This window comes from Crotalus tigris, unplaced genomic scaffold (genome assembly GCF_016545835.1).
Source record: "Crotalus tigris isolate CLP2741 ecotype Arizona unplaced genomic scaffold, ASM1654583v1 scf7180000024343.1644824, whole genome shotgun sequence".
NCBI lineage: Eukaryota > Metazoa > Chordata > Lepidosauria > Squamata > Viperidae > Crotalus > Crotalus tigris.
This window is the reverse complement of record NW_024100513.1, coordinates 1,221,436-1,248,285: the sequence shown is the minus strand read 5'-3', so window position 1 is coordinate 1,248,285 and position 26,850 is coordinate 1,221,436. Positions and strand designations below refer to the sequence as shown.

The window sequence follows — 26,850 nt, the reverse complement described above, 5'->3', positions numbered from 1 at the left end:
AATTAGTCTGCCATTAATTGTCCAGCTTTAATGGATTATCAGATAGTCTTCTGAAAATAAAACTTCAGGAATTAATTTTTTTATAGTTTGGGTTTTAAAGATTAACATTTTGAACTGAAATTGACATAAAACATGCCAGTGCTTTACAGATAATCTTTGACTTACAAACAAATGGGATGGGAACCTTGGTGTGATGCATGCACCTGGAAAAGCAGTATGGGAGAGTTTAGGTAACACAGTTTTTCAATAGAGAAGCTCAGGTTAAAAAAAAAACTCTGCAGTCCCAAAATGAATGAGGAAGGTGGGGAGGACGTTCAGGCAGGGGATCAACATCTTAAGAAAAGTTTTTTTCTTGATTTCACCAATTCAGATATTTGAAGCTTGATGTCCTCATGAGTGAAAAAAAAAAGTTTAGCAAGCAGAACACCCATTAATCAGCATAAACATTCAGGACAAGTTACAATGACATCTTATATGACATTAAAGCATCAGGCTAGAAACCAGGAGCCTGTGAGTTTTAGTTCTGCTTTAGGTATAAAACCAGCTGCGTGACCTTAGGCCAGACACTTTCTTTCAGCCGTAGGAAATGAGAAATGGTAAACCACATTTAAAAAAACATGCCAGAAAAACTGAAGCAACTTGTCCAGACAGTCTTAAAGAATTTAAATCTCAATTTCCTCAGCCAAATTTAGGACCAACTGTTTTCCAATGAGAAATATTTAGTGTAGCACATATTAATCAATGTAATCCCACTTGATCATTTTGCCCTTAATTTTTTGGAAAATGGATATGTAAGAAAACCTTGAAGTGACTAACAGAGATATAACAGAATAATAGAGTTGGAACATCTTCTAGTCCAACTGCATTCAAGGAGGAGACCCTATACACTTTCAGACATTCTTTTCTTAAAAATGTCCAGTGATGGAGCAGCAACTTCTGAAGGCAAGCTGTTCCATTGATTAATTGTTCTATCAGGAAATTTCTCCTTATTTCTAGGCTAATTTTCTCCTTGATTAGTTTTTATCCATTACTTCTTGTCCTGCCTTCAGTTGCTCTGGAGAATATGTTGACCGCCGCTCTTCCTTGTGGTAGCCCCTCAAATATTGGAATAATGCTATCATGTCACCTTAGTTCTTCTTTTCACTAGACAAGACATATCAAATTCCTGAAATTGTTACTATTACAGTGGACATGATATTTGCAGCTCGACAGCTCCAGGAGAAATGTCAGGAGCAGAATGGTGAATTATACACCACCTTCGTGGATCTCACCAAGGCTTTTGACACAGTTAGTCGTGAAGGATTATGGCGCATTATGTCGAAGTTTGGGTGCCCTGACAGGTTTATTCTGATGGTACGACAGTTCCATGATGGCATGGCGGCTCGTGTTCTGAGTAACGGTGGAGCCTCAGAGGCCTTCCCTGTTACTAATGGCGTTAAGCAAGGCTGCATGCTAGCACCAACCCTGTTCAGCATGATGTTTTCACCTATGCTGTCAGACGCCTTTCAGAACAGCTCAGTGGGAGTTATTCTGAGGTACAGAACTGATGGGAAACTGTTCAACCTGCGAAGACTTCAGGCTGTCACCAAGGTAAAGGAGACTGTGCTACGAGATCTCCTCTTTGCTGATGACTGTGCCCTTAATGCAGGATCGGAGCAGGAAATGCAAGCCAGCATGGACAAATTTGCAGCCGCTTGTGACAACTTTGGCCTCTTCATCAACACGAAGAAAACTGAAGTGATGTACCAGCCAGTTCCAAAAGCCCAATATCAAGAGCCTACCATCACAGTAAAGGGACAAAAGCTGCAAGCAGTGGACCAATTTACATATCTTGGTAGTACCCTCTCCCGTGCAGTGAAAATTGACATTGAGGTCAACTGTAGAATTGCCAAGGCAAGTTCTGCATTTGGCAGATTGCGGACTAACGTGTGGGACCGCCGTGGAATAAGTCTTGCTACCAAGCTTAAAGTTTACCAGGCAGCAGTGCTAACTACCCTGTTGTATGCTAGTGAGACCTGGACAGTGTACAGGAGGCACGTTAGGCAACTGAACTACTTCCACATGACTTGCCTTCATAGAATTCTGAGGATCCGGTGGCAGGATAAGATACCAGACACAGATGTCCACTCCAGAGCAGGCCTATCATCAGTTTACACTCTGTTGATGAAAGCCCAGATGCGCTGGGCAGGCCATGTTGTAAGGATGCCAGATCATCGCATCCCTAAACAGCTCTTCTATGGTGAGCTGTCTCAAGGAAAGTGATCGCACGGGGGACAAAAGAAGCGATACAAAGACACATTGAAAGCCTCTCTTAAGTCCCTGGATATTAACACCATCTCTTGGGAACTTCTGGCGCATGATCGACCGACATGGCGCACCTTGGTGTACCAGGGTTGCCAGACATATGAACACAGAAGGACAATCTTGGCACAAGAGAAGCGAGCACTCCGCAAAGCCAGAACTGTAAATGCTGAAGTAACAGTGTCTACATTTCTTTGTTCAGTATGTGGTAGAACATTCTGTGCTAACATCGGTCTTATTAGCCACCTACGGACACATCGTTGATGGCCCATAACCCACAAGATGTCAAGGTCTTCATCGAAATCGATGGACGAACAACAACTATTAGTAGTAATTCATTATTTAAGAATGAAAAAGGCAGCACCAATAATTTTATAGGGCTCAGTATTTCCTTATGTATTTGCATATCCTGTTTTAAAGAAATGTAAAGAGATAGCTCTACTTGTTGATAAGAACATATGAATAGGTTCCAATTTTCATTCAAGGTATGCCAAAGAATTATGTCTGTTACTGAAAAAGTAATCTCTCTTGCCCCCTCTCTGAAGTAAAGTATGCAAAAGAGGCAGAAATGAAAGCCAGTGCAGGACTTTTGAAAAAATACAAAAGAATCAGTGGCCATCCTTCCCATACTTTCTTCTATGATGCATTACGTGCATTGTGTATCAAAACATTAAAAAGGATTTTTTTTTCCTTTTTAAAGTCCACTGCTATTGAACTGGAGACATTTAATAATGAGCAAAGCAGTGTTTTCTTTAATACAATTCTACTATTGATTTCTCTAGCATTCAATCAGAATGATTCTGACAGTTTTTTGAAAAGATACATTACCTTGATGAAAGATGCAATATTTCTCATCCAAGGAAGCAAACATTACATGGAACAGAATACTAAACCTTTGTCTCTTTGTATCACTAAGTGAAACAATGCATTAAACTTGCTGTCTTCATGTATTATTGTGAACTACATGTTAAGAAGCAGGAAGTTCTTACTTTTTTCTATTCCTTCTGGCACTAAGAAACCAAATGAAATTTATTTCTTAAACATAAGTTGGCAGAGTATCGAATCATACCTCTTTGCGCAGAAACATTCACAAATAGATTTTTATAAAATTAATACCTAAATCTTTCACTACTGTATTCCTAAATTCAAAGGGGAATTAAACATAACCTAATTTAATGGACAGGAAGGCCTGGAGGAATGTTGTCCATAGGGTAGGTCCTTTCTTAGGTTTCAGCCACTGTTCAGCCATTTTAATTTGTGAAATCTGGGAACAAAAACAAAAAAAGGCATGCTTTTCTCTATATTTCAAGCCATTATGAAAAATTCCAATAGAAATAAACTCCAGATATTTTGCAAATTCAAAAAATACAGAATCCAGTGGTGAGAGTCTGAGAGCTCTTCACATACACACACCCTGCCCAAATGCTGCGTGCTTCCATATGGAAGGGACAGATGTTATCCAACACAACATAATAATAATAATTTTATTTTGCGGTCACCGACCAAAATACAAGTGCAACAAAAGAAAACACAAGAAAAATATAATCACAAACAATTAACACCAGAAGACTTAGTTAACATTCTCTTCTAATAGTTACAGCTCTTAAAAGAAATTTAGAAACCTGAGAAGTAATATAGGAGAAGCCATCCCCTAGACAATATAAAACCAAATTACTAACATTAGAACCAGAGGGATCAATTCCAAGGAGAGGCAATAGTTTAATTCTGGCTGTATTATACATAGGGCAGTATAATAAGAAATGCTCCACAGTTTCAACTTCAGCCCTATCACAGGGGCATAATTGCTCACTAAACGGGAGACCTTGAATCGCCCATCGAGTAGTGATGAGGGCAAGACATTGAAATGGGCTAGGGAAAAGACTCTTCTATACTTGGAGATGGTTCGAATATAGAAATAAGAGGCCATCCTCAATCCATAATTATTAGAATGGCTAAAGATCAAAAGGGAGCAGGTTTTGTTGCCTCTGGCAAGTCTACATCCACAAGCCATTGGACTACCCGCCAACACAACATATATCAAAAGGGAAAAAAGAGAAAAAGCAATTAAAGTCCCTGCAGGAGTTGAAATAAATCAGCATTCAACTACTGATCAACTTTTAAAGCAAAAATCAAAATAAAACAAATTCAAAAAGTAAAAGTTAATATTCAGGCATACTTAGAATGAAACTGACTTCAATTATTTCCAGAAGGGAATTGGAATCTTCAGGAACAACCCCCCCTTTCCATTTAGATCTATAATTGTCCAAAAGTCATCTTGGGTCATTCCTAAGTGCTCCTATCAAAATCAGGGAGCAACACTGCCAAGAACCATCTTTGGCAGTGAAATCAGCAGATCATCAGTAAGAGAAAAAAGAAGCCTTTATTGTGCAGCAGTCCTCTTGAGAGGAATTCTAGACAGGCTGTATATAGAAGGAATTGGATTGGATATGTTTGGTATTGGATATGTTTGCTGCCTTGAGTTATTTGTAAAAATAATAAAGATGGGTTATAAATAAATCAAATACTATTTTAAAAATGCATGCAACTACTTCATGACTCTCATGAAAGCATTGTGCAACTTCAGCAGTTAGTCAGCTCAAAACAGGAGAATGACATCTGTCGTTTTGAGTTGCATCATGTTTCCAGTCAGTCTTCTACCACTTTTAAGTACTGTAATATGTCAGCCATTTTATAAGAAGCCCCATTTATATCTGGGGGTTAAGTTTAACCCATGGACTGCCTGTATAATTCAGTTGTAATGGTGAGCATGATCAGCCACAAAATACTCATATAGACGTTGCACCTCAGTAGTCCCTTCAGTTTTCCAATGCTCTCTAGCTCTTCAAATTTCTTTTTTTTTTCTTGTCAGGGTCGGCAAACGTATAATTACTGTACTTTATTCTCCCCCCCTCATGATTTTTATATCTATATTTCCTGAAGCTATGGCACTGACAAGCACTGTTTGCATTAATTGAAAGTGGCATGATGTTAGCTTCTCATTTAATATAAAAATATCTAAATAAAATAAAATGAAATTAAGTGAATTAGAGAAGTTTCTGTGGTATCATTTTGGGAAGAAGAAGATTAGAGTCTTACGTAATTACTTATTTTTAATTAAAATATGATGCTATGTTGGTGCTTAGCTTTCCATAAAATAAGATTCCTACTTGTACAGTGAATTTACAATCACCTTTTAAATATATTGAATGAATTCTTATTTTAAATATTCATAAACATACTCCCTCTTACATTTAAAACATTAAAAATTCAGTTTGTGTCAATTCCAACATAAAAGAGATTGTTATGTTAGTTACTCATGAACAATAATAAGCAAGCCTAAATGATTCATGTTGAAATGCCTGTTTGAATGGATAACTGTAATGCAATGGAAATGAGTTAGACTTCAATTTCCATAATCCTTAGTACACTCAAAAAGTGTGAGGATTCAACATAGAAAAATAGGTAGAAAAGGGAAGGAGGAACACATTAACAACCCCCCCCACACACATACACCCTCTCAAAATAACAGCTCTTACCATTTTTGTAACAAATTGGAAAGCTCACACAGTGAAAGTTAACATAATAACCTAATGACGGAATAACTATAGTGAATCCTTGTTTAATCTAGAGTCTTTCAGATGTGTTATTCATACCTAAATTCCTTAGCCAACATCGTATAAAAACTATGGGAATATATCTGGAATGCACCAGTCTGGGGAAGAAAGTTGTACTGTGTTGCCTTTGAAGACTTTATGTAACACTCAAGTTATAGAATTTCCAAGTCACTGTGATACCAACTATTGGAATTTTATTTCACTACTATGTAGAACTATGCAGGATTTCGAAGAGGCAGAGGAACTAGAGATCAAATTGCCAACATACGCTGCATCATGGAGAAAGCTAGGGAGTTCCAGAAAAACATCTACTTCTGCTTCATTGACTATGCTAAAGCCTTTGATTGTGTGGATCACAACAAACTGAGGCAAGTTCTTAAAAAGATGGGAGTACCAGACCATCTTATTTGTCTCCTGAGAAACCTATATGCAGGTCAAGAAGCAACAGTGAGAACTGGACACGGAATCACTGATTGGTTCAAAATTGGGAAAGGAGTCCGGCAAGGCTGTATTCTGTTGCCCTGCCTATTTAGCTTATATGCAGAGCACATCACGAGAAAGGCAGGGCTAGATGAATCAAAAGTTGGAATTAAGATTGCCGGGAGAAATATCAACAACCTAAGATATGCAGATGATACCACTCCAGTGGCAGAAAGTGAAGGAGAACTAAAGAGCTTCTTGACACGGGTGAAGAAGGAGAGTGCAAAAGTTGGCTTGAAACTCAACATTAAGAAAGATCATGGCATCCGGCCCTCTCAATTCCTGGCAAACAGATGGGGAAGAAATGGAGGTAGTAACAGATTTTATCTTCCTGGGCTCCAAGATCACCGCAGATGGGGACTGCAGCCAAGAAATTAAAAGACGTTTGCTCCTGGGGAGGAATGCTATGGCAAATCTAAACAGCATACTAAAAAGCAGAGAATCACCCTGCCAACAAAAGTACATATAGTCAAGGCCATGGTTTTTCCCAGTTGCAATGTATGGCTGTGAAAGTTAGACCATAAGAAAGGCTGAATGGCAAAGAATTGAGGCTTTTGAACTATGATGCTGGAGAAGACTCCTGCAAGTCCCCTGGACTACAAGGTGATCAAACCGGTCAGTCCTAGAGGAGATCAACCCTGACTGCTCTTTAGAAGACCAGATTCTGAAGTTGAAACTCAAATACTTTGGCCGCCTAATGAGAAGGAAGGACTCACTGGAGAAGAGCCCAATGCTGGGAAAGATTGAGGGCAATAGAAGAAGGGGATGGCTGGATGGAGTCACTAAAGCAGTAGGCATGAGCTTAAAGGGACACCAGAAGATGGTAGAGGACAGGAAGGCCTGGAGGAACATTGTCCATGGGGTTGCAATGGGTTGGACACAACTTCGCAACTAACAACAATGTAGAACAGCTGCCCCGACAACCAGTCCATTTTCAGATTCAGTTCAAAATTATGGCTAATTACTGAAAACTCTTAAATCCCTTCAGTTCTTCAGGATAAATCTTTCATCCAAGTCTTTATTTGCTTCTCTACCATGTGAATCATGACATCATGCTGGCCACATGACCGTGGAAATGTCTTTGGACAGTGCTGGCTCAATGGCCTTGAAACAGAGATGAGCAACTAGCTGAGTAAAATCCTCAGGGACTTCTTTATCTTTACCCCATGTGAACTAAGATGTGTCCTGCAAGGATTTTTCAATCATTGTCTACAGAGATATTCTCTGATCCTTTTCACTGACCATTTTGTGATGTCAGCTATGTCAATGCATGTGTGCTGAATGTTTACTGAGAATGCAAACAATTTCCAGGAACTGTTAGATCAGTGGTTCTCAACCTTTCTAATGCCGTGACCCCATAATACAGTTCCCCATGTTGTGGTGACCCCCAAGTGGGTGTGGCCACCAATAAGAGGGAGTAGGACAGCTAGGGAAAAGGGGAAAAAATGGCAGACAGCGTGGTTTGGCGACCCCCGTGAAATGGTCATTCGACCCCAAATGGGGTCCCGACCCACAGGTTGAGAACCACTGTGTTAGATTAATTTATAATGCAACAAAGAGAAAAATCTGAAAATTAATTTATTGTAGACCAAAATATTTCTATTTAACAAGGAAAAGTGAATGAAAGATTGCCAATTATAAATAAATTGTTATTATCTAAAGAAAGTAGATGAATTTATGTACATTAGTATCATAGAATATTTAGTAAACATGGAAAAACGAATAGACATTTTAAGACCTCAATTGCTCGTAGGAAGGTACTTGGTAAGAATGAACATTTCTTCCAAGAAGAAAATATGCTTGCAAATAATAGCATTCTTTTGCACAGTTTTTTATATGTAAGTAAGCATTTGGTGTGGCTTACAAAAGCAATGTAAGAGCAAGGATAGGATCAAGAATGAATGATGATGAATTAAGGTGGCTTAATACAGGAGTATACTGTATGACCAATAGTGAAGAAATATATTAAGTGATTTGATCATAGAAGAGAATTAATAAGAACTGAATTGCAAAACAAACAAATGAAGGAAAAGCAAATGGGTCAGGAAGAAGGTTAAGAAGAGCAAGAAAATAATGGTTGCTGGAACTGAAACTATAAAAGAGAGATGAGAAATGAGTTAAGTTTAAAGAACAAAAGACAATGTGCGGTCAAGAATACACATATGATTAGAGAAAATGACAAAAAACATATAGATTTTAAGCCAGAATTATTTTTATTAGGTATAATTGTAGGAAATTATGAGAAAGAGTGTATATATCTAATTTTATATGTATTAACTGCAGTGAGAATTGTATTCGCTCAACATTGGAAAAATGAAGATTTAACAACAACAAAAAAATTAGATTGTGCAAAAATGGATAGATTGACATTGAAAATGAACAAGAAAGATTCAATATACTTTAGAACATGGGATACCTTTTATCAATGGTTAGAAAAACAAGGTAGAAAGAAAGAAATTTAACATGTATTAGTATGTTAAATGTTGGAACCTAGACAATGTGTTGCTGATAAAATACTAAGCACTTCTGATTATAAAAAAAATTATATATATATATATGTATGAATATGGATATACATATACATACATACATACATACATACATACATACATACATACATATATATAAAATATTTGCAAAGAGGGAAGATATAGAAAGGACACTGGGTTGTGTTGGTGTGAAATAGGTGCATATGCCTTCTTTTTCCCTATTTCCTGTCTTTAATTTTTCATTCAAAATTTCTTACTATTCTTCTGGATTTTGTATAATGTTGTTCACCCCAAAAATAGATGATAGATGATGGATGGATGGATGAATGGATACACACACACACACATCCATGATGATAGGAATGCTTATTTGTCTTTTATTTATATAAATAACATTCAGTGTCATCTTGCACTGCAACAGAGTACCAATAGCAAGAAATGGCAGACCAACTTTCTTGCCCTGGTATCTTTACTAAGTCTCTGAGCTAACTAGGGGTCAGGTTTTTTCCCCTTGAAATGTATATTTAATGTTATATCCTTGGTTTCTTTGATTGTTGTTGGGCAGATTCTTTTGGTTATTTTTTTTCTAATTACGTTCCTCCAGATTGGATCTGTCTCAACTATGGAAGTTCATAGGTTGTTGTGAAGAAAATAGGAGAAGGAAGCACCATGAACACTGTTTTATGCTCCTAAATGAAAGGGATATTCAAATCAACTGTTATTGTTCATTATAGAGTTTCTTGTCCCTACAGTGACATTTTTGAAGCTCCACATATTATTTCTGCTGCAGATGTAACTATATCCAAATGGATTTCCCCCCCCCCCGAACAGATCAAAATAGGAAGAAAATTCACTTCTGTAATTTTTTTCTCTAAGTATGATGTTCAGTATTAATTTTATATTCTGCCTTTTGAAATTCCAATTGTTTCATGCCTACTACATCTCAAATTTGCATCCATTTAAACACAGCTTTTAACTTGCTCATTTTCTGAATCATATGTCATCAGCAATTTATAAATGAACCCCCAAAATACTCCCAGGGGGCTAATAAAAGTTTTTCAGATTGAATCAAGCTACAGGATGTCATATGCCTGGTCATCTGAGGGGCATATATTTCCTATATCTACAGTATGATCAAGCAGAATTGGCACGTATCAAGTTCTAAACAGTGCCATTTGATGGGATCCAAGAAGTAGGCCTTCTTTGACAAAGCATATGCCATCTGGAAAATCTCCCAGAGACTTATATGGCCTTCGCACTGCCTTATTTTAGCAAATTTTTAAAACCTGGCTCTGTTCCTTGGATTAGACTGGACAGTGGAGCCTCTGTAGGGATAACCAGTTTATTGGAAATAATTTTCTGCATAACTACATTTTTATTTTGCTTTGATACTCATTTTATTTGTATTATATTATCATGAAATTGTATTGTGTACTGTCCAGAGTTATAATGGAGTTGGGAAGCTTATAAATCCAATACACAAAAAACAAAGTCCCACATTTCAGTGGGTCTGTGCTAAGTCTGATTAAATCCAGATCTGATTTGCTCGATTTAAGCTATTTTTGTTGTTAATATTCCTAAAGGGAAGAACAAGAGACTTTCATAATCAGGTTCATAAAATGTTTGCTTTTTAACCATCTTTACATGAACATGAACACAATGACATTTTTAGATGACAAGGAGAAAGTAGCTTTTTTTGCACATTCTTAGACAAATACAGTACAAATACAAAAGCTTTAGTTAGCTGATTCAAGTGATCAGGAAGTTAGGTGACAATGGTGCAAAAAGTATGCTCTGCATAAATCTCCATGTGTTAATGTTGAATTTCTATCCCTTCAATGGAAGAAAAATGCAGATTAGAGGACACTATCTATTTGAATAGCTTTTCCCTTCTATTGTTACCCTGTTAAGTCCTGCTGAGACACGGAATAGGCAACTGTATGAATGAGAATTCAATAGCATGCTTTTCTATGGAAAAATCAGCAGATCTGGAACAGTTTTTTTACTTTACAAAATGTGAAAATTACTGAGCCTGAAATCATATTCAGTAACTCTACTTTTTCCTCTGAATATATTCTATCAAATATTCAGACACAACTGAAGTTTAATGAAATTACCCAGTGTCTTGCAAAGTATAAAGAATCAAGAAATATACTGTAGATATAAACACAGGAATCTATCAAAAGGATTTTAAAACTTCAGTATTCTATGTAGTTCTAAACTGACTTTTCTCCTCATTAGAAAAATTTGGCATGCAAAACTGTCCTATATTCTACACCTGATCATTTCCATAATAGATAATGTAGTTATCAGCAGAGTCATATTACTTCACCTGGAACATTTTCAACCATTTATCACAATGTTGATCTTTATTTTAAACATAAAATCAGGCAATCATTTATGTCTCCCATGTTCTTTGTATTTATTCAAGGATATTTAACAGGAGACAAAGGGTGACTTATTCATTATTCATCCTGAACAAGGCAAGTATGGCAATTTGAAAAGCCTGACATTTGAGCTTTTTGCCAACACTAGCAAAATTATATCCTTCCCATTGTAAATCAATGAAGTAGAATCATTGTGCACAAAAGAATTAAATTGCCTTGTCACTTTAATAAGGCCACCTTATATACACCCTTCAGCCAGTGCCATTGTGCAGAGAAAGGGTTCATCCTTTGCCCCAGCTGCCTTAGATCTCAGTAGGCATTCCAATTAAATGAACATCCTCTTAGTCTTTTGCTGTACTCAACCTCTCACCAAAGTGAAAGAGTGAAGTCAGAATGTCACTAGCTCAAAACTTTGTATCAATGGAATGTACCCATCAGTAAGGATTAGTAATTCTCTCCATAATTTCTCTAAGTTCGGAGGAAGGAGAAGATAATTTTTTAACTGATTTAGCCATTATCACAATGAGGGGAGCACTCAAGAAATAATCAGTTTGGGATAAAAATATTATATTGAACAGGCATTATAAATCTGAAAAGTGCAACTAAAATATTTCATCCAATGAAGAATATGAAAGCCATGGGAACCAGTTTGTGTATTGTGAATCCATGTGTCTGAATTAATTCAAGCAGGACTAACTTTTCTTGATTTTTTTTTTTTTTTGGCCAGCTTTATTAAATCAATTTTTTTTTCAGTATAATGGGAATCTTTTTTTAGCCATTTCAGATGTCTAATCAGTTGCCTTAGAATGCTTCTAATTCATATTGGCATTCATGGAACAGAAGAGCAAGTTCAAATAGGTAACAACAAGAAGTTGGGTCTGTGTATATGAATTTAATATATTTAATAGATACGATCTGGAAGAAAATTTTCATCTTTCAAAACCCTGCCAACCATTGCACTTGTAAACCCTGAGAAAGATACATCTTGCATTGTTTTAATAACTTCTTGAATAACATATATTTGGATAGTAAAAGAGATGGAAAGGAATAAAACCAAATGATGGGCCAAGGAGCAAGAACAGTTTGAGTTCAACTAACATTTCACGATTTAGCCAGAAAATGTTGATGCCAAATGACCTTTTTCTGAAGGACGATTTAAGTAAGACCAAGCAAAAGGATTGTTTCTGTAATATGGTTACCATAGAGATTGGCCCTTTTTAAAAGGTGGGGGAGAATTGATGTACATTTGCAATCAGCTAGTGCCTGTAACAATAAACGGGCTTGATAAAGCAACACTCCAAATTTAACTCTAAAGAAAAAAAAAGTGTGTTTGAGATTCAGGGAAGAGAAGGAGCTATTCAAAAATATGGACAAAGAGGCATTTGGTAACATTGATGATGAACTGGGAAGTATTGTGCTTGAAAAGAATGTACTTGCACATAATAGTGACCCTAGCAATGATTTTACCATATATACTAATAATTAAATTCCCTAACAATATTTGACAAAAAATACCAGCTGGGAGACACTGACAGCATAGGATAATGATTTTGATATTTCCCTATGGAATTAAAATGCAACAAAAGGTGGGATATATTTGGAGAAGGAACTATGCCAATAATGTTGACCAATCATGTATGCATAAAGTTCTGTAAAATTTCACAAACCTACCAAAGTGGGAACAGATTTTTTGGTTTTTGTTTTGCTCATATTTTACCTTATCTTTAATCTTGCTTTTAAAATGGGATAACATTTTGTATATTTCTAGTCTATTTGTATATACTTTTGTATTCTTTTCTGGAGAAAGATTTATCTGTCAAGAATAAAATGGATGCCCTGTGAAAGATTATGCCATGTTCCTACACAAGGCTTTTACATAGCTGATTTCTCATGCAGACTTATGCATTACCTGTGAATTACGATGCTCATTTCAGTGCAACAGTCATCCAATCATCCTTCAGATAATTCTTTTTTTTAATGGGCTGTGGTTTGGATTCATACAGCAAAATAATGAGGCGTTGTAAAGAAGTTCCACAATCTCCAACAAGAGGGGAGAAAGGATCATCCCAGTGACAGTGTGTAGTGTAGGGAGGAATCTAAAGCTCTGCAAAAGGATGTCCCCCGCTCTATTTAATTATATCAAATGAGGCATAGAACAACTGTGGCTGGATAACTAGGACATTTTTTTAGGATACATCAAGTGGCTCACCCTTCCACAATGGTCATAGTAGATAACTTTAATAACTAACAACCAATCAAGCTATAACTAATTAAAATCTAAATTCTTTTTTGTAATTCTGCAGTCTCAGTGAATAAAATGAATAAAATGCATGCTTAACAGTTAATAAAATCCGTACAGCAACATAGTTCTTCTTACATCTTCAGTATCATCTTTCTTCAATATTCTGAAATATATCTGCAGAAACAACATAGCAAGAATATTAGGAAGCACTGCACTTCAGCTCAGATTTTACTGTATATATGTGGCCTTGTGGACCAATTACTTAAACTACATTGATTTATTTGCATAGACTAGTAGTATTTTTATATTAATCAAGTCTTTCCTGGGTTAGAAACAGGTGCTTTTTCCGACTCTATATGGAAATGCTGAAGTTGGGATCTGAAAGTATGTGTTCTGTCACAGAGCCACCAATCTTAAGCTTTCATTGCTGAACAATAAAATGCTAGTGTCACTAACTGAATAGCTATGATGACTGGTGTACAGGCTATAATACAGGAATTGGCAACCTGGAGAACCCAGGTGTTGCTAAACAAAGACTACAACTATTCATAGAAAGTACGGCCAGTGGGGAGGAATGTGGCTTTCCTCTCTAAGAATTATTTTCACCTGAGAGCTTCAGAGCATGTTAGCATATTGTAATAAAATGAGGGAAGAAAAAGTACTAGTGAGATGTTCTTCTTCCTTCTATATTGTTCTTCATGATGTGCCAGTCTCATATATTCAATTTGTGAAGTGAAGAATCTAAGGGATACTTAGTTAAGTAACCTTGGGTATAATCTGCCATTAAAATGAATGGAAACAAATGAATATTCAGTTGGACTGCACAAATCGTAACTAAATCAAGTTTTACATCTCTTGATGAGTCAGTCATTGAGAACTAAGAATTTTATGGGACATTTACTGACTGTCTGCCCAAATGAGTAAATCTTAAAGTTTCATGCATATATCATTCATTAGCAAGTGGGAAAATAGGCACAAATTCCCAAACAATCAATTGATTCATAGGTTTACTCTGTATAAACCATTTTTAGAAAGGAATAATAGGAAAGCAAGGGATGTTATTCCTAGAATTCCAACCAATTTGCCTTTACGAGTGTATGTCTCTTCCTTCTCCACTAAAACTTCTGTCTTAAGCAAAATAACAATAGAGAAATAGCACCACTGTAAAGATGGTGAATGGACTACAAACTAATTGAGCCCTCCTACTGCCTTTGTTCCCATATTGAATCTTGAAGAAAAGTCCAATTAACTTACATCATAACAATTTCCAGCTGCTTTGAAAACTACCAGAGTGCTTTCTGTAAAGTTTACTAAGATAGAAAATAATGCAGCAGTCTAAGCAAGGCCAAACAATGGAGGATCAATGGAATTTTATTTTCATTTATTACACAATTATTGTGCAAATGGCAGACCATAAGGCTCAGAAAAAGGGGCAAAAGATGGATATACCCAATTAGCATAGTCTGTATATTAAAATACTGATATTTTCTTCTTGCGCAGCATTTGCAGAAAAATATAACAGTTAATAATTTGTAAACTCTAGGAATATTAAATTATCAACATCAGCAAAAATTAACATTTGACAAAACAAACAGAAAGTTATAGTGAGGTCCATAACAAGCCATAATAATCCCAAAAGGATAATGTGCTTTATTAAAAGACTGGGGAAATTGCTCCATTATATAGTGAAGTCTAACACAAGAACACAAATCACATTATTTGCTTTCTGATGTCAGGACACAAATTTCATAGTTTGCTGTTCTTAATTTCCCCGAAAATGCTTGTGTTTCAGGACAAACTAAATTATCTCCATTATCTCTAATGAATAAGATCACGATACTGTTTGAGTTTAGAAGGATACATAATATGCTTACATTTCAAAGCATTAACCTAGTCTTCTTCATCTTCCTCTTCTTCAGATTCACTTGTACTATCTGTATCAGTTATACTTTCCTTATCTTCTTTGTTTTCCTTTTTCTGGGCTGCCAAATTTTCTTTCCCACCTAAACAACTGTAGTGACATTCAATTATTTGATATTTATAGTTTTAACCATGTTTCCCTTTTCCTTTTTGTACTTCATGCCTTAATGTTGTTGGCTTACAATCTCTTCTTTTCTATGCCTTGCATAACACTGTTTATCCCAAACAGAAATAGTATGGTGGGTATATACATATGTATGTACATTTAGTAGTAGTAATAAAGTACTTTATTACTGCTTTATTACTAAATAGTAATAAATAGCAACATAGCAATATTCTGCAATGGAATCTTGCTTAATTGGTAGGTTTCAAAATAGGGTAGGACACCTAGATAGGAAACAGGATTTTTCTAAAGTTCATCAGCAATTCCAAACTGATTCCTGAAAAGCAGTTTATTGATCACTTAGACCAGCCTGCATAGGCATGAATAACCTATTTGTATGTTGTGCTTAGACTGTGATTAAGCATTTGTTTGTTAACATGTTTGTATTTAATGTCTGCATGTAAAATTTATCAGGAATATTGTGAAATCCTGTATCATTGTAACACTAAAAATCAGGGAATTGCTTCTTAAATCATCATCACCCTATTCATCTACAACTCTTATTTTCCAAACAAATGTTATCTGCATTTCAGCTACAAAAAAATTATCCATCTTTATCATCAGTCATGACAAGCAACCTTATGTCTTAAGTTATTTAACTTTATGTCTTTGTGTATGTGTGTGTATGTATAATGTCTCTTGTGTTTAAAGATATTTACCCATGTAGTAGGGCTGTATTACTATTATCCTTCTCATCTTTACTACTATTACTACTACTACTGTATCCTATTGATATCTTATGATTATATTATCTTGTTGTTGTTATATACTGAGAACTTATGCACCAGAGACAAATTCCTTGTGTGGCCAATCACACGGCTAATAAAATCTATTCTATTCTATTCTATTCTATTCTATTCTATTCTATTCTATTCTATTCTATTCTATTCTATTCTATTCTATTCTATTCCTACACTTAACTGTTCTGGGAAATCCAAAGATCAAAATAAACGAAAGTGTAATGTATAATGGGTGAGGCTTATTTTGTTCATGTGAAGAAGAGAGTCTTACATATGTTTTAAATTTGTTAAAACTTACTGTAGGACTAGCAATGCAGTCTTCATGGTTTTCTTGCCTCCAAAGGACGAGAAATTGATCCACCATTTTTATCAATATTGAACAAAAAGAAATACTCAATACTACACAGCCCTGAAGTCTTTGGTTGCTATTCCACTGCCATAAAATATGATTTAGAAATGAAGCATCAAGATCCGTCAAGTTATATAATGTGCTTGGGCAGCCAACCTGGAGCTTTAGTTGCATTTGGTCTTCAAACCAATATTTTTCTGAGCTGTACAACCTTCTTTAAATGTAATAGCCAACAATTGGTGACATGATTTCCCACTATTCTGAGACATGCAATACATGGAAACTCTAATATAAATTAAGACTGTACAGGTAGTCCTTGACTTACAACCATTTGTTTAGTGACTGTTCAAAGTTACAAGAGCATTGAAAAAAGTGACTTATAACCTTTTTTCACACTTACAAACACTGCAGCATCCCCATGGTCACTTGATCAAAATTTGGATGCTTATCAATTGGCATGTATTTATTGCAGTGTCCGGAGGTCATGTGATCATCTTTTGTGACTTTCTGACAAGCAAAATCAATGCCAGATTCATTTAACAATCACATTATTAACTTAACCACTGTGGTGTTTCACTTAACAACTGAGGCACAAATGGTTGTAAAAAAAATGGGACAAAATTCACTTAACAAATATCTTGTTTAACATTGGAAATTTTGGGCTCACTTGTGGTCATAAGTCAAGGACCTTTACATTGCTTTGGACCTAAAGGCAAAAATGTTTTCATAATATATATGCACACTCAGATAATATCTCTCAGCAACTCCTTGAAATAGCTGCATCTCTTCCTAGTATTATGTGGCAACTGCAGCACAATCCCAGGAAAAGACACATTGGTTTAAGTTGCACAGGTGTTAGCTGTGTGTTCTGGCCCAGTACCTTTTTGCATTTGAATCAGGGTATTGTTCTGTGCTTGTGTAAACTCTAAAATAGATTTAACATAGTTTTATAAAGAAACCTCTCCATCACTCTTTTTGTATTGCAAAAAAAACAAAACAAAAAAAACCTCACCATAGGCCTGTCCACTTTACATAATTATCTTGTCCATTGTAGCTTTCAACTCTCTTATGTGCAGCCTTAGTCCCTGACTTAGTGCATTACATGAATGAAGCATTTATACTTAGAGATTTTCACAAGTAAAATAATGCAATAGCAATTTAATATAAATATATAGACACTAGACCAGTGGTTCTCAACCTGTGGGTCGGGACCCCATTTGGGGTCGAATGACCATTTCACGGGGGTCGCCAAACAAGGCTGTCTGCCATTTTTCCCCCTTTTCTTTGGCCACGCCCCTGGCACCCGGTGATGTATAAGTGGTTGGGGGTCATCACAACATGGGGAACTGTATTATGGGGTCACGGCATTAGAAAGGTTGAGAACCACTGCACTAGACTAACTTCTTGTAATATTTTAAAACATTCCTCTGTTAAAATTACATCCATCAGAATCCATCAATGAACATATGTACACACAAACATGAGCAAAAAATCCTTTCCTTCTCTGCACTGTATCCTAAGTTAAGAATATTTTCTTGAGTTTTTTTTCCTGCAATACTGCCATCAATCCATGGAAGGTCAACGTCTGAGCAATCAAGCCTACTTAAATCATCAGCTTACCTTTTCAGCATAAATAAAGTGAACACTGCCAGTATAATAACTATTAAGGCAACAAATGCTTTCATATATCCTAAAAAGTGAAAGAAAAAGAAAAGTTTCTTCAATCCTCAAACAAGATAAAAGTATATTTTAAAATTTTATTATAAGCAGCAGCTTTAATGCTTATTTCTAAAATATAAGCAGCTGTTTTCATGACTGCAGTACTACCTGCATCAAAATAATAATGCTAAATTAATGATTTGTGCATGGTGATTTCATCACACAAATGCCATGATTAAGTTCATGCATCTCAATGTCTAACCCAAATATGTAACTCATGGAATTTGCACAGTATCATCAGTCATTCCACAACTAAGGATGGACATGACAACCTGAGGGATGATATTGTTGGAATTCAGCACCCACCCACCCTCCTATAAGAAGGAAATATTTTGGGGGATATTTAAAAAAAGGCAGATTATATTTCCCCAAAGCAATAATGGAGAAAAATCTTAGACAGAAACCAGTCCCCAGTCTCCTTCCCCCAAGCAGAGGCCAGCTTTTAGAAATGTAGATTTGGGGCCACCTCTTCATAAGCAAAATGCCTTCAGCCAATCCCCAGAGAAGCAGGAAATGACTTTTAGGACATAATAGGATTAACCCATTAGAATACCAAAAAGGGCACACTCAAACTCAGGTCAAAGTACATTGCACAGGAAAAGGAACAACTCCAAACCAAAACCCCAAAGAATGTATAAAAGCCCATCTATCCCATCTCTACTTGGTCAGCTGTCCCAGAACCATGTGCTATAGGTTCCCTTCTTCAATAAACAGAACCTTTCTTCCAAACAGCCTTCATTTTATTTATTCCCGGCTTGGATTGGACCTGATGATTTTTCTTTCAACAATTTGGCACCCAGGATGGAACTTCAAGCTAACCTTACCAAATGACTGGGCCTGGGTAACCCTCCATCTTGCCAGCAGCAGACCCCTTGTGTCTGTGGGTGGGTTTCCCAGATCCTGCCCATTTGGAACAATGGTAGTAAAGGGAATTTTGAGTTTTTGAGCTCAATGGCTGTTTGGAAAGAAGGTGAGTACCTCTAAATTTTAACTTTAAAAGCCCAGGAGGCGAAAGAGACTCTCTCCCCCCCCTCTCTCCCCCCCTCTCTCTCCCTCCCTCCCTCCCTCCCTCTCTCTGTGTATAGGTATGTAGATGGAATGTCTCTCTGCAACAGCTAGATCCTGTCCCCTCTGTTTTCCTAACCTCAAAAAGGATCTGCTCGAACAACAGACTCTGGAAAACAAGGTGGTTTGGCCAGAGTGCAGAACCTTTTGAGAAAGAGAAGAGAAAGTGCATGGTAAGTGAGGGCAAAGGAAAGAAAGGGTTTCACTCCTGGGCAACTAGCTAAGAATCACTGAGCAGAGCCCTATTCTGGAAAGAAGTGCCTGTACTCTGATTAATTTTGGCAGACAGAGTCCTCGCAGGCCATTTGCCTGAAAACCGTAAGGCGGTTACCACAAGTTGGAAGGTACTTCCACCTGTTGGGGGTGGTGTATTCCATGGACAGTGCATTCCGCAGGTTGTGAGGGACCCAGGAGAAAGCCTTGGAGTCTCATCGCGGAAGGTGGAACGAGCATGGGAAGTTCAGGATAAAGGATCCCACCGGGAGGGAGGAAGGGAGGCTAATGGATGCCTGGAGCAGGGTCAAATTGCCCATCCAGGCGGGAATGTGTAAGAAGTGTGCACTCAAGTTATGCAGGAGTGGACTCTGCTCAGGGATGAAGCAGGAAAAAACAATTTGGCTAAATAAAGGTGCGTAAAAGAAAAGTAAAATATAGGAATGTTGATTTCTTCCCCCTCTTCTATGCAACCAGTTAATGTTTCTTAAGATTTTCTTGCCTTTCTAATTAAGTTAACAGTGATTTACATTGAGAATGACCAGACTGTATAAAACTAAGAGTTCTGTTTCCCTTTGCTGTTCTTTCCCTTGTCTTTGTGTGTTTGTGTGTGTCTGTGTGTGTCAAAGTCTTTGTGTGTTAGGTAAATGTAACTGTTAAATGTCCCTAATCTCTAGAGAAAAAATTTTTAAATTCTGCTAGGAAAAGAAAAAAGGAAAAATGTTAAAATAAGCCACCAAAAGGAAAATACCCTCACCCTAGTTTGCCTGACCAACAAAACAGAGTGAAGAGAACTTTGTTTATTTTTATCTCTCTCTCTCTCTCTGTCTCTGTACCTTTAAGAATACCATTTTCTTAAGTTACTTTTCTTATCCTATCAGTGATCAGAGAATTTTTTTTACTATGGAACTAAACCTGGAACATATAAGGATTTTTTCAATCTCTAATGTGGTCTTTTTATTTAAATTGTGCATTGGTAATGCTGGGCAAAATGCTGTCAGGATGTTTAAATATTTTGAAAACAAATATTAAAGGTAGACTCTCCTGTGCCTGGCAAACATTAAAATATTAGGCTTCTAAAATTATTTGAAGCTTTCATCATTCTCAAGCTGCCCAGCTTCTTTTCTCATCTGTTGTGTCCCCATTTTGTCTGTTTATCTGTTTCTTTAACAACTGCAGTATTAATGCCTTTTCAAAACCCTGCCTGCAAGCTATCCACCCCCCATTCCATTCTCCATTTCTTATCCTCTGTTCTCCATTCCTGTGTCAGACAAACAGTGCCTCTTCTACAAAGTGGGGGAAGGGACCCTGTTCTCATGTCTTTCAGCCCTGCACAGATGACTCCACAACCTTTGGAATCAGAATACATAGTGCCAGATATTACCTCCATTCATTTGAGCCAGGGAATTCAGTTTGGATCCAGCCATCCACTAGAAAGTCACATGTAACCAGAGTGGAACAGATCTTCCCAAGTCCTACATCACCCAGATGCCAGTGAAAGCTGCAAAGAAAGGAAGGACTCCTGGACCCATGGGCCCCCATGTGAAGCCTCAGAAGACAACTGGAAAGACTATGGGGGGGGGGGTGGAAACTCACTGTAAGGTTTTCTTTCTTGCCTCATTTGCCTTGTAATTAAGTAGTCAAATGGATTCAGGGAGGGATGGCATTTGGGAATGGTTGGCACAGTAAGTCCTGAACACCTTGGACTTCTGTCTGGTGGGAGGGAAATTTGTCCAGGATGTTTGTACTGCATGTCTTGTAGAAGTAGCTGCACACACACACATATACACACACAAATACACACATGCATACATACACCATTCAGAATTCGAGGCCTAGACTGGATTTCCAGAAGCCAACCGGTTCTCCGAATTCAGGTAAATTTAGCTACCGGTTCTCCCGAACCGGTGTGAACCGGCTGAATCCCACTATTGCTTGGACTCCAAGAAACAATCTTCAACATGAGATGGGGCAGTCCCCTTCCCTTTTTCTCATTGGCTTTTGGCAATAAGGAATCACAACTCATCTCAATTATTTCTGCAAATCACCATAAGATTACTCTGGCTTCCTGTATAGTGACAGAGGACTTTGCCAGGATACAGCTAAGAGAGAAACTGTGTAAATATAATGCAGTTTGGCAAAGCCCATTTTCATTTGCTTTAAAAATATTCTACAAATTTCTGTCATTAAATTGCAATACAAGCAAGGCATTGAGTGTAAATGCTCCTTAGGTGGTTTATAAAGCCGCTTGACTTGTCCACTCCTTGGCCTAACCTGAATGGCTGATTATGGACCTTTATATTAGGTTCACAGTCCTTTAATCTGCTAGACCCAAGAATAATAATATATTTATTCTACAGCATTTCTAAACCAGTTTGAAGAGATTCTGGGGAGTTTAGAGAAAATGGAGATGCTACCTTAACAACATAGCAATTAATTCCTTAAATCAATAAATAGTGCCACATATTTTTTATTTTAAATATTATCCAGAGAGCTCTTTATTATTCGGCAGCAGATAAATGTACAAGTTCTTTAGAATATCATATTCTGTACCCCTTCTGTTCTGGCTAATAAATAATTCAGAACCTTGTTGGCTTAAATGGCACTTTGCTTATATGAAATTGAAGAATCTGTATCATGAATCAGCCACAGCACCTATGAATTTACTGCATTTTTCATTCAATGCTTACAAAGCAAGAAAGAAGAGAAATGAAGCAGGAAGCTTACCAGAGCTGTCTTCAAAACTTATAAAGAAAATCTGATTGTAAAAATTATGATGGAGAATTGCTGGCCCACCTATTATGTCCTTCACCACTATTAACTCCCAGCCCAAGTAAAAATGGGCTTTACCAGACTGAGCTTTTTTTTCTAACTCTGTGCCTGGCAAATAGAGAGCTCTGATGGAGAATATTATCTGCTTCTAAGTAAAACTCTCCTTCATGCCCAATGGGAAAGATCTAAAGCCGTGGTGACGAACCTATGGCATGCGTGCCACAGGAGGCACACAGAGCCGTCTCTGTCGGAACGCACGCCATTGCCACAGAGGGACGCAGGGCCGGGCTGCTCCCCTCCCCCTCTCCATGCATGCGGAGTCCAGGAACAGCTGCGAGAGCTAGGCGAGGTGAGGGAAACCTATAAAAGGAGGTTTTGGTGGGAGAGTGAGTGAGTGGCCTTTGGAAGCGACCAGTGGTGGGTTTCAAATAATTGAAACAACTATTCTCTGCCTCGCCTTCTTTCCATCTTGGTCAGGCTGGGCTGCTCGGGGAGGTCAGCTGGGGTGGGGGCAGGAGCTCCCGGTTGCAGAATTGCTGGAGGTCCCAGCTGGGGGGGCAAAATGATACAATGGGGGGGGCTGCAGGAGTCTTGGACTGGGGTGGGTGCAGGAGGGTGCGGGGTCATCAGGTCCTCGCTGGGGGAAGGCAAGAGGATCTGGCTAGGGGAGGCTGGAGGGTCGGAACACCTCTGTGAAGGAAAGCCACCTCTTCCGCCAGCCAAACCTCTCATCCACACTGCGGTCATGTAAGATTGCACAGAAGGGGTACTAGGCAGGTGGCTGGGGGGTGGCCAGCAGGGGGGAATCAGAGCCATCATCTCCCTTCCGCAGTGTAATCCCATCGGTGTGGGCGGAGAGCCCTGGGACGGCCAAAAAGGAGCTCTCACCCGGTGTGGGCCCTGTACACATGGTGGCTCTGACAAGGGTGGCAGCTGCTGCTTCTCCTGCTCCTCCAAGCCCCTTGATCGGCCAACCACACAGGGAGGCAAGAGGCAGAGGAGGGGCGGCCAGGTGTTTGGAGCTGTCTTGGCTGCTTGCTGGCTACAGCCAGCCCCACCTCAGCAGCCTGACGAGGCAGCGTATTTTGCACACCGGCTGCCCAGCCTCATGGGACAGTGGTGCCTGAGCAACATGCAGGGCTGTGCAGGAGGCAGTGGCAGTGATCCCTGCATTGCCAGGCCCGGCTGGCAGATCTGGAAGTGAAGCTGTGCCATCCATACTTCTGCTGGTGGGGGCAGCGGTGGGGGAAAGTAAGCTATGGCACATGCCCACTCCTCTCCGCTGCCACCCATTGTCCCGCATGCACATCCCAGAGGCGCACACAGGATGTGAGGCAGCAGCGGCAAAGGGTGGGCGCATGCCAGATCCCACCTTCCTCCGCTGCCGCCATTGCCCCCACCAGTGCAAGGATGGGCAGTACAGCTTCGCTTCCAGATCTGCTGCTTGACAGCATTGGCCCCTGCACACAGAGGCCAGTAAGCACATGGGGGCCAATGGTGTTCGTCAGCAGCCACAGCCTACTGGCTGTCCTGCATCATGGCAAACTGGCCACAGAGCCCGATCAGCGCGGGTGGAGGCAGCCCCAGGACAGCCGGAAGCCTTTGCCCAGCCTGGGCCCCATCCGCTCGATGGCTCTGATGGGGGTGGCAGCTGCTGCTGCTTTGACTGGCCAACCACGCAGGGAAGCATGAAGAGATGGAGGGGCAGCCGGTGCGCGAGATCCACTTCCTTGTTGGACTTCCAGCGAGCAGCTGAGGTGGCTCCAGACCCCCGGTTGCCCTTCCACCTTCTCCTGCTTCCCTGCATGATTGGCCGGTCAGAGCAGTAGCAGCTGCCACCCCCATCAGAATCATCGAGCGGATGGGGCCCAGGTTGGGCAAGGGCTTCCGGCCGTCCCGGGGCTGTCTCCCATCCTTGCGCTGGTGGGGGCAATGGCAGCAGCGGGGGAAGGTGGGATCTGGCATGCGCCCACCCTTTGCCGCTGCTGCCTCACATCGTCCTGTGTGTGCCTCTGGGATGTGCATGCGGGACGATGGGTGGCAGCGGAGAGGAGTGGGCATGTGCCATAGCTTACCTTCCCCCACCGCTGCCCCCGGCAGTTTGCCATGATGCAGAACAGCTGGCAGGCTGTGACTGCTGATGGACACCATCTGCCCCCATGCACTCGCTGGCCTCCGTGTGCAGGGGCCGATGGTGTCAGGCAGCAGCTGCTCTGGCCCCTGCCTTGTCTTGCCTTGGCCCAGGGCAATTGGCACCCCGCCCTGCCTCACTTCACCCTGCAGGATAAGCCTCCAGCCCACCACCCCAGCTGCCAGAGACCCCCTGGATCTCCCCCAATCCTGCGCAGCCCCCACAGGTGTCTCTCCTCCCGAGCATCGAGGTGGCCACGCCCACCCCAGCCATGGCCACCCAGTCAGTCGTGGCCACTGCGGCTACGCCTACCCAGCACCCGACAATAAATAAGTGGGTTTGGGGTTGCAGTTTGGGCATTCGGTCTCTAAAAGGTTCACCATCACTGATCTAAGGCATTGACACACCTGGAGATTGTGATGCAGGGTTATGAAGTTTTGCTCTCATTTGCAAAAGTCTATGATGGTCATTTGCCTGTCACTAATAATCTTCCAGAAAAGAAAAATGTTTTAACATCCACTTGCTTACAAACAACAAGAGCAAGGTGCATTTTGAAAGCAAGAGAAAAGGGAGAGGAGAGATGAAGATTTTCCCGTTTTTTAAAAAATGGGGAAGATTGATAAATCCATTCTTTATCTTTTCTAGCTCTGTTTTGCATATTTTTATTTATTTTTCATTTCATAACGAGAAATAACTCAGATATCTAAAAATGACTTCTTCTGGAGAGAATTATGAGTACCAACTCAGAATAAGTTGCATAGTGAGATGACACATGTGCTATCACTGTAGTTTCTATCAAATGAATATTGTTGAACTACTGTGGTAATTACTTACTTGGTACAGCTTTCTTATAGCATGTCTCTTTGTGGTAACAACATCCTAGTTCTGTGCACTCAATCCTGGATACATTTGTCTGGCATACTTCATAAAAAGGAAGTTCACATACTTCAAAAAACAGAAATACCCAAAGTTATATATATAAAAACTTCACAATAAATTGAAATCATGAGATCTATCAAGCCAATTCTAAACTATGTGTCATTTTTATTATGAATTATATTCAATAACCATAAAAACTATGAGCTTTCAGTAAAAATGAATACATTAGGATTCTCACAGAACTATTGAAGGAGAAACAATAGCTATTAAGCAGAAGGCCATTAATATATACAGTTCATGAGACAACTGTGGTGCAAGTGTTTACTGATTGTCTAAATGTAGAATATTCCACATTTTCCCCATGAGTTCAAGGCAGCATATATATCACTCCCTCCTCTGACTTTTTCCCACAATTAAGTTGTATACTATCAAGAGAGCACAAGAAGCAGGAACATTAAACTGAGCCCAAATCATACCATGAGATTCTATGGCTAAAGGTAGGTTTGAATTTAAGTTACCCATGTTCAACAATTCACTGTCCAACCCAGACTCCTCCTGGACTCATATCTCTTGCTTGAGGTACAGAGAGCTGGTGTAGCTGGGGGATGAGCTTTGCACAATTTCATTTTGTGCACCAATTGTGTCCCTTCCTGAACCAGAAGGCCCTGCTAACAGTCATTCATCCCTTAATCACCTGCTGGTTGCTCTACATGGGTCTGTCATGGAAAACCATCCTGAAGCTACAGTTGGTTCAGAATACAGTGGAATTAATTTTGGATGTTTCTCTCTCTGTTTATATGACGCAACTACTCCACACGTTGCACTGACTCCCAATTGGTTTCCGGGTACAATTCATGATGCTAATTATCACCTTTAAGGCTACCTGTGCCATAGAACCAGGTTACGTGAGGGACTGCCCTCTTCCAGGGTTTTTGCCTGCCCTATATGCTCTAATAGAGAGGGTGCAATTCAGTCTTTTCATTAAAACAATATTATCTGTCCCAAAAAGATGTACTCTCTGTGCAGAACAATTTCCAGAGCTTGGGGAAGGAACTTAGCAGAATAGGCTGTAGGCTTACTTTTTCAGAGGTTTTACCAGTGTATAAGGAGCAAAATGGAAAAGGCCAGTGTATAGCACAATTCAATATGTGGCTAAAGAAGTGCTGTAAAGGGGAAGGCTTTGGATATATTAGTCACGATATCTGTAGCTGGTCCAATAAAAAGATGTACAAAAGAGATGGTTTGCATCCATCAAAGAAAGGGACTGAGTTACTTGGCTATAAATTCACAGATTTTCTAGAGGAAAATTTAAGGTAAACAGCGGGGACAGTGAGTTAATTGATACAGAACAACCCTGTCCACGACAATCTAAAAATTATAGGGCTA

At 39.1% G+C, this 26,850-nt stretch overlaps 1 protein-coding gene across 3 annotated transcripts in view; it reads right to left on the bottom strand.

Annotated features, from left to right (window-relative positions):
- Positions 1 to 11,977: 11,977 nt before the first annotated feature.
- ARHGEF7 (Rho guanine nucleotide exchange factor 7) overlaps positions 11,978 to 26,850 on the bottom strand; it is a 142,233-nt gene continuing 127,360 nt past the window's right edge. For 2 of the 3 annotated variants that reach the window (XM_039326742.1, XM_039326735.1), the window contains 4 exons: positions 25,420 to 25,530; positions 18,306 to 18,375; positions 15,388 to 15,524; positions 11,978 to 13,687 (listed from right to left, as the gene is read on the bottom strand). The gene's annotated coding sequence lies outside the window, so the exon portion shown is untranslated. The remainder of the gene's footprint in view (positions 13,688 to 15,387; positions 15,525 to 18,305; positions 18,376 to 25,419; positions 25,531 to 26,850) is intronic. The other variant, XM_039326736.1, reaches the window with a different exon arrangement.